The sequence below is a fragment of the Oenanthe melanoleuca genome, chromosome 7 (assembly GCF_029582105.1).
Source record: "Oenanthe melanoleuca isolate GR-GAL-2019-014 chromosome 7, OMel1.0, whole genome shotgun sequence".
Lineage (NCBI taxonomy): Eukaryota > Metazoa > Chordata > Aves > Passeriformes > Muscicapidae > Oenanthe > Oenanthe melanoleuca.
Genome location: NC_079341.1, coordinates 33,929,265 through 33,941,450, shown reverse-complemented (window position 1 = coordinate 33,941,450; position 12,186 = coordinate 33,929,265). Strand labels below are relative to the sequence as shown.

The 12,186-nt window shown below is 40.8% G+C and overlaps 1 long non-coding RNA gene across 1 annotated transcript; it reads right to left on the bottom strand.

Annotated features, from left to right (window-relative positions):
- Positions 1 to 863: 863 nt before the first annotated feature.
- On the bottom strand, positions 864 to 8,285 carry LOC130255739 (uncharacterized). The gene is made up of 3 exons (XR_008840979.1): positions 8,208 to 8,285; positions 4,637 to 4,671; positions 864 to 1,324 (listed from the first exon to the last, which is right to left on the bottom strand). It is a non-coding gene; the product is annotated as an uncharacterized LOC130255739 (long non-coding RNA).
- Between the last annotated feature and the right edge of the window lie 3,901 nt (positions 8,286 to 12,186).

The following is a 12,186-nucleotide window of genomic DNA, read 5'->3' as shown; positions in this document are numbered from 1 at the left end:
ACAAGGAAATCATCTCACCAGGGGATCTGCAAATCCTACACCTTACCTTGCCAAGCACCAAATTCAGCCCTTGGTGGAGAATCTTCTTACACAAAAATGCAAGTAAATAATGACTGGTCTGGCAATTATTTTAAAAGACATTTTAAGTACCTTGTGGCCAGCAAAGGTGGGACAGCATGTGCAGGATGTGACAGAAGAACAGTGAGATAAATCCTTTTCACAGGAATTCACAGAAATTCTTTCTGAAGACACACAGGTTATTCACACAAGGAAGGATCTTAATATCCAGCAAGACTCAAGATATTTGTCTTTTCAATGCCCTTCTAAATTAGATTAAAAAGGTCCTATTTTCACTGCTTTGAGGAATTAAAAATGGAAAAAAAATAATTATGTAATTATTCTAAGCTTTTTTGTATCATGGTTGTAGAAACCATGGAAAACTGGAAAAAGGCAAACAATTTTCAGGCAACTTTTTCCATACTGCCCATAGAATACTGGTTAATAAATGAAATGTAAGAACAAGTCTAAAAGCTTGGTTTGAAACCTCGATTTTGGTATAAAATCTTGGTTGGAGACTTAGAAGAAAAGCACAGATCTCTTCAACTTAACTCAGTATTTTAAAACAAACCAATAGAGAGTGAAGTCCAGATCTAACACACTTCATGCTTACAATATATTCCATTATTCTAACTAGAAAATAAATTTTTAAAAAGTATAACAAATGATGTCACACTTCAGATGAAGTTACCTAAAAAGAAATTTCCTTTCTAACCTACCAGTAACCAGATGGTGAATAATAACCAGAAAGGTTATTTGACTTCATCACTGAAGTTTCTCCTCTTCCTTCTCACCAGGTTCACTGAAATATCTTAACCAAAGCTGATGCTACAACTCTTGTCTCTGTGACTTCACCTGCCAGCCAAGGCAGAATATGGTCTCTTGTCAATATTAATAATTTTACATTACCTCAACCATCACTGGCAGATGTGCATTTAATTTCAATTATGTTTTGCTTTCTATTGATGAAGACACCATCCATTTCTTCACCTGCTGCTTCTTCTTGATTCTGCAATAGTTTCTGCAGCATATCCACATTTCTTATCCAGCACCATCACACACTGCTCTGGGTCAGTAAAATCCCATGAAAGAGCAAGGAAGACTTCAGATTTTGGCAATAAGTTCAGTGGCAGGACTGCAGTTTTGTAAGGAAAATAATTTTCCTCTCCACAGAGGAGATTTGGGGCAGGTCCATCAGTGAAATGATGGTGTTCATATTTGAAAGGGTTGATTCTGAAGAGCTCCTGTAGATTTGGTTGATGTGGGGCTGTTGGGGGAGAGGAGAGAGAAGCAAGTAGTTAAAAATAATCAACATTAGTGGTTGATGGCAAAACAACACTGGGAAGATGCCAAGAGGAAAATAAATAAAATAAAGCTTTGTCCAGCCTTCACCATGTAGCAAAACAAGAATATAATGCATTTTTTAAATGTAAAGAAGTTAAAGTCTCTCCTTATGTTTATAACAGAACAAAGGCAGACAGAATGTCAGGCAGGGAAAAATTCTATTTTCACTCTGGCATAACTCATGATGGAATACCCATGGACACACATCCCCATCCAAAACTTCTCAACCTTGTGTGTGCAATCCCCATTTTCCTGTGAAAGGAGTCACTTTGATAGTCTGAATTTTAAGAAAAATTGTAATAGAAATTCAAAATGTTGAGAGAGATGATGAGAATAGTTGTGCACAGGTGTCCTTCAAATATATATCTGTATGTTTATCCAGGACAATAAAATTTTATCACTTGGAAATTTACTTAATTTCATGGCCTTTCAGCATCAGCATGTACAAATTTTTCACTGACACAGAATAATTTTTCTCCCTTTCATCAGAAAATCTTTTCTTAGTTGGAAAAATAACTCCTCAGTGCTCCTTATTAATATCTTTAATAATTTAAAATGTTTACCAGTTTACTGTATCGTAGATATCTAATTATTTGCAGACTTTCACTTACACATTGCTAATGGGACAAACATCTTCTGGCCTCATTTGTTTTTTAATTTGGGAGAAGTATTGAGTTACAGCAAATGCAGTGTGCAATTGAAAATTCAGAATATTTGACCTTTTCATGGTAACCAACAGATAAGCAGGGATCACTGTTTCTCAAAACACTGAGGACACTGTTCCTCTCAATATTTGATAAATCATTTGCTATCTGAGATCTGAGTGTTCCATCACTGTAGTGCTCTTGTTCTTTGATTATGTGATCTAAACTACAGAAGCAGGTGGCTACTCTGAATAATTTGCTCTTGCTTTGCTTTACTCTGAGGGATAGTAGAAATACTTTTGTTAGTGGGAGTGGCAGGCTAAGAGAGGGTGAAAATCAGAGCAGGGGAATGAAAAGGATTTTAAACCTTTTCTTAGGGACAAGAGCCAGTTCTGTGTGTAGTTTAATACTCAAATCAACAGGTTACTATGCCCAGCCTTTATCTCAGGGACCAGGGCAATAAAACAGTGAAATCAAAATGCATTTCTAACAGAATTTGAGCTTTTCTTTTGAGTGAAAAATCAATCTATGCAATTGCAAACCAAGCCCTTAACCCTGCAAAGACATATTTTTATGTTTAGCTGTACCCAAGCTGAGCAGCACCATTTTCATCAATAGGATTCATCATGGGACTACTTAGAGACATTAACACTAATTAAACACAAGCATAAAACTCTTTGCAGGATTGAGACCTAAACGACTTCAATTTCCACTAAAAATTATTTTCATCTTGTAATTAAAGCAAATTTTTGCTACTGGCATAGTATCTGATCCCCACTTAAATGTATGGACATAAACTGTTAGCACAAGTGGCTTTCAGAAAACCAGTAAGAGGAGTGAAAATATCTGCAGTTCAGTTTCTGGGTAAAGTTTGGTTTCTGAGTTCTCATTTTCACTTCTTTGTCATTATTCATTATCACCATGATTTCACTACCAGCCCATAATCAGTGACTTTTATTTTCTTTATGTCTTATGGTCTATTCCTATAGACCTTCCCTAAAAGAAAATGATATCCACAAGGATGTTAATGAGTACAGGCACTGTGCCTTTTCTGAGGTCAAAATCCTGTTCCTCCCAAAGTTGAAAAGTGAATGTTGGACTCATGATCAGCATTTTGTGGTTTAAAATCCAAGAATCACTTAGCCAGCTATTTCCCCAGCACTGTCAACCACAGCAGAGAATCACATCTTAGGACTGAGGCAGTTATGCTATTAACAACATAAATGTGGGTTTGGGCTGGGTTTCTTGTGGGGGTGGGGGGAGAACAAGTTGTCCCCTTACTGAAAACATACTGAGGGTTTAATAGCAAAGCCCATCTGATATTTTAAGTCATTATTATAAAAAAAAAATACTATGTAAATTCTCCTTTTTTTTTTTTCTTAGAATAAATGCACTTTTGACTTCTCATGGGCCACTTCCAACTACTTTTCCAAAATGACATCAGCAAACAAAGGCCAAAAACGTACTATGTCTGCTCAGTAAAATATTGCTATTTATATTGACCAAAGAGCTGGGGAGGTCAAACTGCCCCTCTGATCCACCCTGGTGAGCCCAGGCAGATCAGAGGGATGGATTTCCAGTGCTGAGAGTACTGGGAATGTCCACCTGGAGAAGAGAATCTTCAGTGTGACCCAATCTCAGCCTCCCAGAACTGGAAGGGAACCTGCAGAAAAGTTGGAGAGGGACTGTTTACAAGAGCCTGGAGTGGCAGGATAAGGGGAATGGCTTTAGATGGGATATTAGGAAATAAAATCTTTACTGTGAGGGTGGTGAGTTCCTGGCACAGGGTGCTCAGAGAAGCTGTGGCTGCCCCTGGATCCCTGGAAGTGTCCAAGGCCAGGCTGGACAGGGCTTGGAGCAACCTGGGATAGTGCAAGGTGTCCCTGCCCATGGCAGGGGGATGTAAGGACAATTTTTAAGGTCCCTTCCAACCCAAACCATCAAGTCTAACAACAGCCATGGGGTCTGGAGCAGGATGGGGAAGCCCAGAGGAGCAGCACAGCCCAAGCAGTGGCAGCTGGAGCCCTGCTGCCTCCCCTGCCACTCCACAGACACAAGGAGCTCAGCAGGAGCTATTTCTGCACCCTGATTCAAATTGTTATTTATACCACTGAAGCCCTATTCTGAGTATTTTTGAGCTCTATTTTTAGATTTTCGGACAATCTCGTGACTCTACCACACACGTGATCTGGGAATATCAGGAAATATAACATTAACCAAAATATTCCTTCAAAGAGGGTTTTTTTTAGCTGCCTTTCTGGAGCTGGATAGAAACAGTCACAGGACCTCACCTACCATATCATTCCACAGCACAATCCCCCACCTCTGTGCCATTGTCAGCTCAGGGCTCTGAAGCCTTGAGACATCCCTAAAATTATGAGATTTGCTCAAAAATACCTTTTTTTTTTTAATCAAAAGTAATTGAGAGAGTGGGAATGTTTGCTTGTTCTTTTCTATGAATATGCCTCATATGTTTCTTTAAATCTCTCCATATGGGCAATCCACCAGGAGAAATAATTTTTTATATCTTAAAAATGAAAAAAAAAAGCTGAAAATTTCATGCCACTGAAGAGGAGCATTGCTGTACTTACTGAAGCTGGCAACTCCATCTTTTTCCTGGAAATGCCTGTAAAGAAGGAAATTTTAGCAAGACTTTTTAGTATAGGAACAGGAAAGAGACAAGGACTGCCCATCATGGGTGTATTTTAATTTTCTAATGCGGAATCACAAATGAAATTTTCCTCAGTGATAAACGTTACAGCACAGCACTCAATTACCTCTTCTGTGACTAATATTTCTGTATCAGACTCCAACTTCCCAGTCCTACTATGGCATCAAACCACAGTGGCTGATTTGCATTTCCAAAAAGGAAATTGTTTCCCAAAAGACGCCTGTGGCAGCAAGAGGCTCCGAGCAGCATTCTCATAGTAACACACAGTAGCACATTTCAAGCCAACTAAATTTACTGAGCGCTCCTCTATGTTTTCAGCATGTTTCAGATAATTTTTGAGAGCCCAGAAAGTGAGCAGCAGGCATGGGTGATTTGTGGAAAATGTAGTCCTTTGAGTCTCTCCAGCTTAGAGACAAGGATGTCCTGCAGGACAGGGTCAGCTCCTTCTCACAGCTCTAGGTAGGTGATGTCCGTCACTCTTTCCTTATCCACAGCACTCTAACCCTATCACATCAGGCACTATTTGCCTGTAGAGAATCCATGCTGGCTGTCACAAATCACCTCCTTATTTTCCATGTGCATAATTTTCAGGAGGATCCCTTCCATCACCTTGGTGGGCTCAGGTGAGCATGTTCCTTTTTTCTCCTTTTTAAAAATGGAGGTTCTGTTTCACCTTTGCAGTCAGTGGGGTCTGTGCTGGACTGCCATGGCTTCTCAAACATGATGGGCAGGGGCCAACAACTCCATCCAGCAGCTCCCTCAGGACACACATAAAGGTGTGTCCTCAGGTTCCATGACTTGTGCAGCTCCTTGTTCTCTGGATGATCTCACACCTGATTTATGGTGGCTGGTTTTCCATTCTCCCTTGCCTTCTGCACTTTGGGTGGTGTGACTGGAGCACTTCCCAGTGAAAACTCAGCCAAAAAGAATCCTGGAGTATCTCAACCTTCTCCATATCCAGGTAACCAGATTCCCCATTTCCTTATGGAGAGGATCCCACATATTCTCTACCCCTCTTTTATCTCCCTGGTTAAGGTATGGAGAAGCCAACAAAAAAATAGAAACACCGAGCTGCCAATCCTTGCAGGTGCCTGCCTCCACCTTGGGCTGAACATGTCACAGAGCAGCCCTGACACACAGAGCTCATTCCTGTGTCCCCACCTGCTCGTGTATCACAGTCCATGTGCTCTGGAGGCAGCACATTTGGTGGCAACATGAGACACCATAAGGCAGAAACTTCATTCCCTGCTTTGTCCAGGAGCCCTGCTCTCGGTCTGAACATCACAGCCTAGATGTCATCGTGTAATGAGGCAAAGCTATTTTGAAATCTATTTATATGCTCATAAAATAAATGTAAAATGACGATCAAACTGAGGAATAAAGCTCCCAAGTAATGGCCATGTGTTCCCCAAACACCCAGGTACTGGCTGGAGATTTGACAGTGAGACAGAACCTTATGGAAAGTGTATTTGGTCATTTCATGTATGAGTTGGTCACCTTTGATTGTTCTGGGTTGTTTTGCCAAAAGCAAGATCAAGCAAGAAGCAGAAGATATGTTCATATCACACACTGCCAAAGTGCTTCTTAGTGAAGTCTTCCCACCTGTAAGCCTCTTTAATTTTTCAGCACATTAGCAGTCCACCCAAAATTAGATAAAATATAAAAATCTATAGCTGCTCCTATTAGTGGATAAGGGCTTCATATAAAATATCCTTTTCAAACTGAATACATATATTTTCCTTTTTTTTTTTTTTTTTTTTTTACCTTAAGATAACCTTCTTTAGTCATGATATGAACATGGTGACTGTCAAGCAAAAAGCTGAGGAGAGCAACAGTATTATGCTTGCAAAGGGAGTTATTTTTAGAAGATATTTTTCACTTAGGGAAGGAAAAAAAGGTCCAAACGAAGTAAACAATTTAGTTCATAATCATCAACACAGGGACACTTTGCACAGACATTTCCTTTCATAGGTCACTACATTCATTGGATTAGAATTAGTTAGAGGACTGAAAATAGTAAATGACAAAAACTACTGGGAGTAGTAGCCCATGAAGTAAAACATAGCCAGCTGAGGTGAAAATTAGATCACGTTATGCTGAACCTACTCCTACCTGTCCTGTAATTCAGGATCCAGTTCACATATGTACAGCTTGTTATAATGAAACATAAGATTTATTAAAGATTGCAGCAGTGGGCAATTAATTCAGCATGTGGAATTCCTACTAAAAATAAGACAAAAAAAAGAATTCTCAGATCAAAGTGGGGCTTTTTTGTTTTCTGGGGTTTTTTTAATCATCCTCTGCATAGCTTTAACACTAGCTATGTTTTTATATTACAATGTAATGCCTCAGTACACTATAGCAAATTTTCTCTGCTTTAAATATCACCCTCATTCATACTGTGATTCAATTTAAGAATCATTCAAAGATAAATCTAAATAAATAACAAGCTGGCTTTCAGGCAAACAAATGAATTTGCATTGTTTTATATTCATCATAAATATTTCACCTAATTACTGAGGTACTATGTTCAGAAATACAAAACAACATTATAAATTTATTAGCACTGTCCCTGCTGATTTTACAGAAGTTCTGTGGAATGCAAGAGCCAAAAGTAGAAACAGGCTCAAGAGCATAACCAAAAGAGCAGAGGCTGCATTCAAATGCTAAACTGGATTGACACCCTCTGCTTTGCTCTGTATATTTACCCCAGCTAAAGCTTCCTGTCTCCAATCAGGTGTTATCCTATTTATTCTCAAAACCCAAGGTCAACGAAAACCTTTTCCTTCTGTTGACTTTCGAAGGCTAAACATCTGAATCAGGCTGCTTCGAGTATTATCTCTACAACTATCACAGGAGTTATTTTTCCCCTCATTGTGAAATTGTGAAAACGTAAAAGGATGTAGCAGCATTTTTCAAAGGTTTAGGGAGGTCAGCTGCTTGGAGAGAAAATAAGAAGGGCTGCTAAAACATAAAAGGTAAAGCACACAGCATTTATCCTCAAAATTATTTAAGTTCTTTTAATGGCTCTAAAGGCTATGAAAAATGTTTTTAAAATGTAAATATGTGGGTCTTTTAGAAGAAGTTATCCTTCTTTGTAAACCACAGTATCACTGGTGATTTATAATTTTCAGAAAATCTTAATCCCACAGGAAACATATAAGAGTTCCTCTTCATTTTTAACCTAATGCTGGATCTAACATGGAATGCAGTTTTTTATTATTGGCAAAAAAAGCTAATATTTTTATTTGCTCATAACAAATTAAGATAAAATCTGAAAGAGTGCAAGTATGAAACCATTTTAAAAACAGATTACTCTTTTCCCTTTACCTTTGAAGCAACTTCAGATGTAAATAAAATTGTGGCTATCACATTTCCCTAGGGATTAAGTACTCTTACTGTTCAAATGTCATTAATTACCCCTTAATGCCTTTATGAACTATTTGGAGATTACCATTATTAAACTGTTAGAGTATTTCTTAATTCCTCACCAGAAAGCCACAGAGTGACTCGCTGAGCCTCTCCTCCCCCTCTTTTGTTGAAATAACAATAGCCCAGAGGAATTGTGTCTGCAAAGAAAAAGTCAAGAAACAACAATAAAACACATTTAGTTGGACTAAACGAGCAGTAGAGGGAAGAGTTTGGGTTTTAAACCATGTTCTGTTTCATAAGTGGAGTATCTGGGGCTGGTGCAGCCCCATGGGAGCAGCCAGGGTGCTCTGAGGGACGAGGGATGCAACAAAAATCCCTCTAATAGAAGGGTCTTATCTGTAGCTGGCCCATTTGGGAACACTGACATCTGAAAAAAGAAGTTTTAGGATCCCAAGGATGTTTCAGTGCTGTAAAAAACAGCCTTTAGAACAGAATATGGATACTGCACAGACTGGGTTTGGTACCAGAGCACTTCATACACAAAAATTCAAAATACACACATTGTTGCCACAACCTCATCCTTTTTCACAAAGCACTAAAGCAATGAGGATTTTAGCAGAGTTGTTATTTAACTCTGTCACTTGGCTCTGTCCCTGAATATCCGTGGGGCTGGGAGGGTTTTCTCCACCACAGTGGTCCTACTACAGTTCAGATCCTCAGTTCTTCCAAGAAAAATCACAGTGCCTGGATTCATGTTTTGAAGTCTGTATTTTACTTTGCTATTATTATTATTCAACTTGTATTTCTCATTCAAATGCATGCCAGCACCTTTATACTCATGTGTTTAAAAACAAAAGTAGTGAGTTTAGCTACAGGCAAATTTGATCAAACAGAAAAAAAAGGCTCAATGGAAATGACTACCTGAAAGGTGGGAACAGACAAATCTGAAGTATTTACTCACTTCTGGTACTGGAAATCGAGCTGCTTTTCAGCTTGAAGGCACACATTAAGACAAACACTTCTCTATTTTTTGCTTACACATTAGATTAACTTCTCTGGGGATTTCTGGGTGTAATTTTTTTTTTAAACAAAGGGCTAAGGGGGTTCAGTGGTCCTGCTTTCTCATCTGCATTTCTATCTCTGTCCTGGGGGTGGGGGTTCCCAGTCTGTGCCTGGAGCACAGTGGGCCAAAATTGGTGGTTTTATAGAACAGGAGAGCTGACAGATGATGCTACCAGTCACCAGCTTTGTGAGTTACCCCCAGATCAGCCAGAAGGGCTATTCTTTGAGAGTGTCTGTCCTAGAAAGGAAGGGGGACACTGAAAAAGAGATTGCTGAAAAGCTGTGCTGGTTTTAGAAATGGGGAAAGAGCCTGAGAAGGGCCATCACAGTGACACTAATGAGATGGTGTGGTCTGGGATGAGAAAAAGCTTTTCTCTGCCTCTTTTCCTGATCAGATCTACACATTGCAGAGGCCAGGGCTCCCTCACAGAGCTCTGCTGAAAGGTAATGCAGCGCTGGGGATCTGTTATGAGTTATTCCAGTGAGGAATGTCTGGCTTTTTATAGTTGTTTTAATTGGTGACAGTACTCACTACTCAAAGTCCTCAGTCTGAGGTTCTCCCATGTCCTGCTCCCTCCTGAACACTCATCCTGTCTCAGGGCTGCTTTCTCATCCCTGACAGAAGCTGCTGCCCCATCAGTGTCCCTGCTCAGGCATTATCTGGTCTGGTCTGTGTAACACCAGCTCAGGGCAAGCACTGACATATTTCACCAGAGATTAATACTCAGCCTGCCTGTCCAGAGAGCATGGGAAGTTGATAAGTGAAACAAGCTTTAAAGCAAACCTGAACTCAACCCCCTTTTTATATATTTTGGCCACACCAGTAATGAGCAGTTCTGCCTCTTTGGTACATAAAAGAGTGAGAAAGCATCACTGCCAAACTTGGAGGCCTGACAAAAGAAACTGAGCTACACACCTTGACAGAATCTTTCCTCTAAGCATCTCACTAAATTCTACTACCAAGACCAGCCCTTGCTTTGCAATACTTGTAGAAGACAACCATTATTATGCTTTTACAAATAAGGCAGGATGACTTAAAATGACTTCATTTGCCAAAGGGCAAACAAGTGAACAGCAGTGACAAAGTCAATGTCTCTTGCCCACTGATTTAAAAAAAAAAAAAAAAAAACCTTCCAATCTGCTGGGCAATGGAATTTTGATGGGCTTCAGATCCAAGGCTGGCTCATGTCATTGTGCATAAGACATGGAAAACAAAACTTACATGATTCACTCTCTCCCATTTTTAAAGAGAATCAGGAGCTAAGACCACTGGCACTCACTAGAGTACTTGTCTTGGCCCCCTTTCATATTACAGGTGAAAGAATAACCACTAGTGAAGAGGAGCAACCTCCTTCACTTAAACTCAGAAGAGAGGAATGAAGGTGAGCTCAGCAGCTCCTCTCTCCATCCTCCTAAATCACCCATCCCTCACAACCTTCTCCTTGGTTGCTCCCACTCCCTGCTCCACTCCCCATCCCTTTCCCACAAGCAGAGCTGTTGCTCATCCATCCTTTCTCACCACATGGAAAAATCCTTATATTTTTTCTCTCCCAGATTAAACACACAGAAAGTGTTTAATCTCCCAGATTAAAAACACCACAAGCCCAGAGACACTACCTGGGGGAGGAGACAAGAGGCTGCCCATCATCCAGCCAGCAGAGAGGCAGTGGGAGGCTGAAGCTGGGAACCACCACCTCTCCCAGTTTACATCCTTGGAGCCTCCATGGCTCCCAGCCCTGGCTCCTTGCTTTGCTCTGCTCAAAGCCAGCCCACGTGCTGTGCCTTGCCAGAGCTTGGGAGGATGCTGACCCCCGGCACAGGTCATGGAGAAAGGACTTGCCTTTCATCCCTGCAGGCAACTCTTGGCAAAAAAACGCCAGGGAATAATCACAGGACAGTAGTGACTCACTGTTTCTGTCAGTGGAAAGAATCTCTGCTGCCCAGTGCTCCTCTTCTCCCACCTGGCATCACCACCAAAACCACCACACCGACGAGCAAGGAGGTTATGCAAGGCTGTGAGGACAGAATATTAACTTACAAAAGTCAGGAATGGTGGGAAAGGGCTGCCAGCTTGACTGCATCAGCTTCCCTGGCCTGCTAGGAAAAATAGGTCAAGGTTTTCCAAGGTGACCAACAATTTTGGGTGTCCAGCTTTGTGCATATTTAAAAATGAAAAAAATTATTATTTTGGAAAAAGCACAAAATATCTGTCACTGAAGGAAAAAAAAAAAAAAAAAGGCAGCCAGACAGCTGCATGTTTCAAGGTCTTTGCAGTTGAGCACCCCAGAAAAAAACAAATTACCTTGAGACAGAAGCCCCTGGAAAAAAAAAAAGAAAAGAAAGAAAAAAAAAAGAAATAAAGAAAAAAAAGTAAAGCACAGTGTAAAAAACAAGGGAGGAAAGCCCGTGGGTAAATAAGTAGTGGGAGCTCACAAGAGCACGGCTCAGGATGCATGTGTGTTTCTACTGCGGGACAGAGAACAATTGAATTACGAGGAGCTCTTAAGCAAGTAAAGTAAACATCTTTTGGCAATTTAGTGCTGCACTTTGAAGCCTGGAGATGTCGTACAAATGGTGAAATAGCACGGACACCCTTCTGCTGGCTAGTTTGTTTAATATGGTGAGTCGGGAGTTTTTTGGAGCGCTGCTCTCTTTCATGAGCTCACGAGCTGGAGGAGGGAAAGTGTGGAAGGAGCAGCAGAGAGATGTTTGAGCAGAGCTGTGGCTGCCTGGAGCCTGTGGGAAGCAGCAGGAGAGGGAAGGGGCTGCAGTGGGAGCCCTGCAGCATCCGGGGGGATGCCACCATGGGAACAGACCCCGAGCATCCCCCACCACGGGAACAGAGGGGGAGAGAGGGAGAGGTACGGGGCGAGGCGACAGGGATAATCACATGAGCGGGGTTAATTGCTATAAATATCGAGAATCAAATCAATATGTCAAGATGTGTGTTCCACTTTTCACATATATGCGGCACGTAAATGAGAAACGGGGAGAGAGGGAGGAAGAGCTAGAGAGAAAAAGGAGAGACTACTAAAG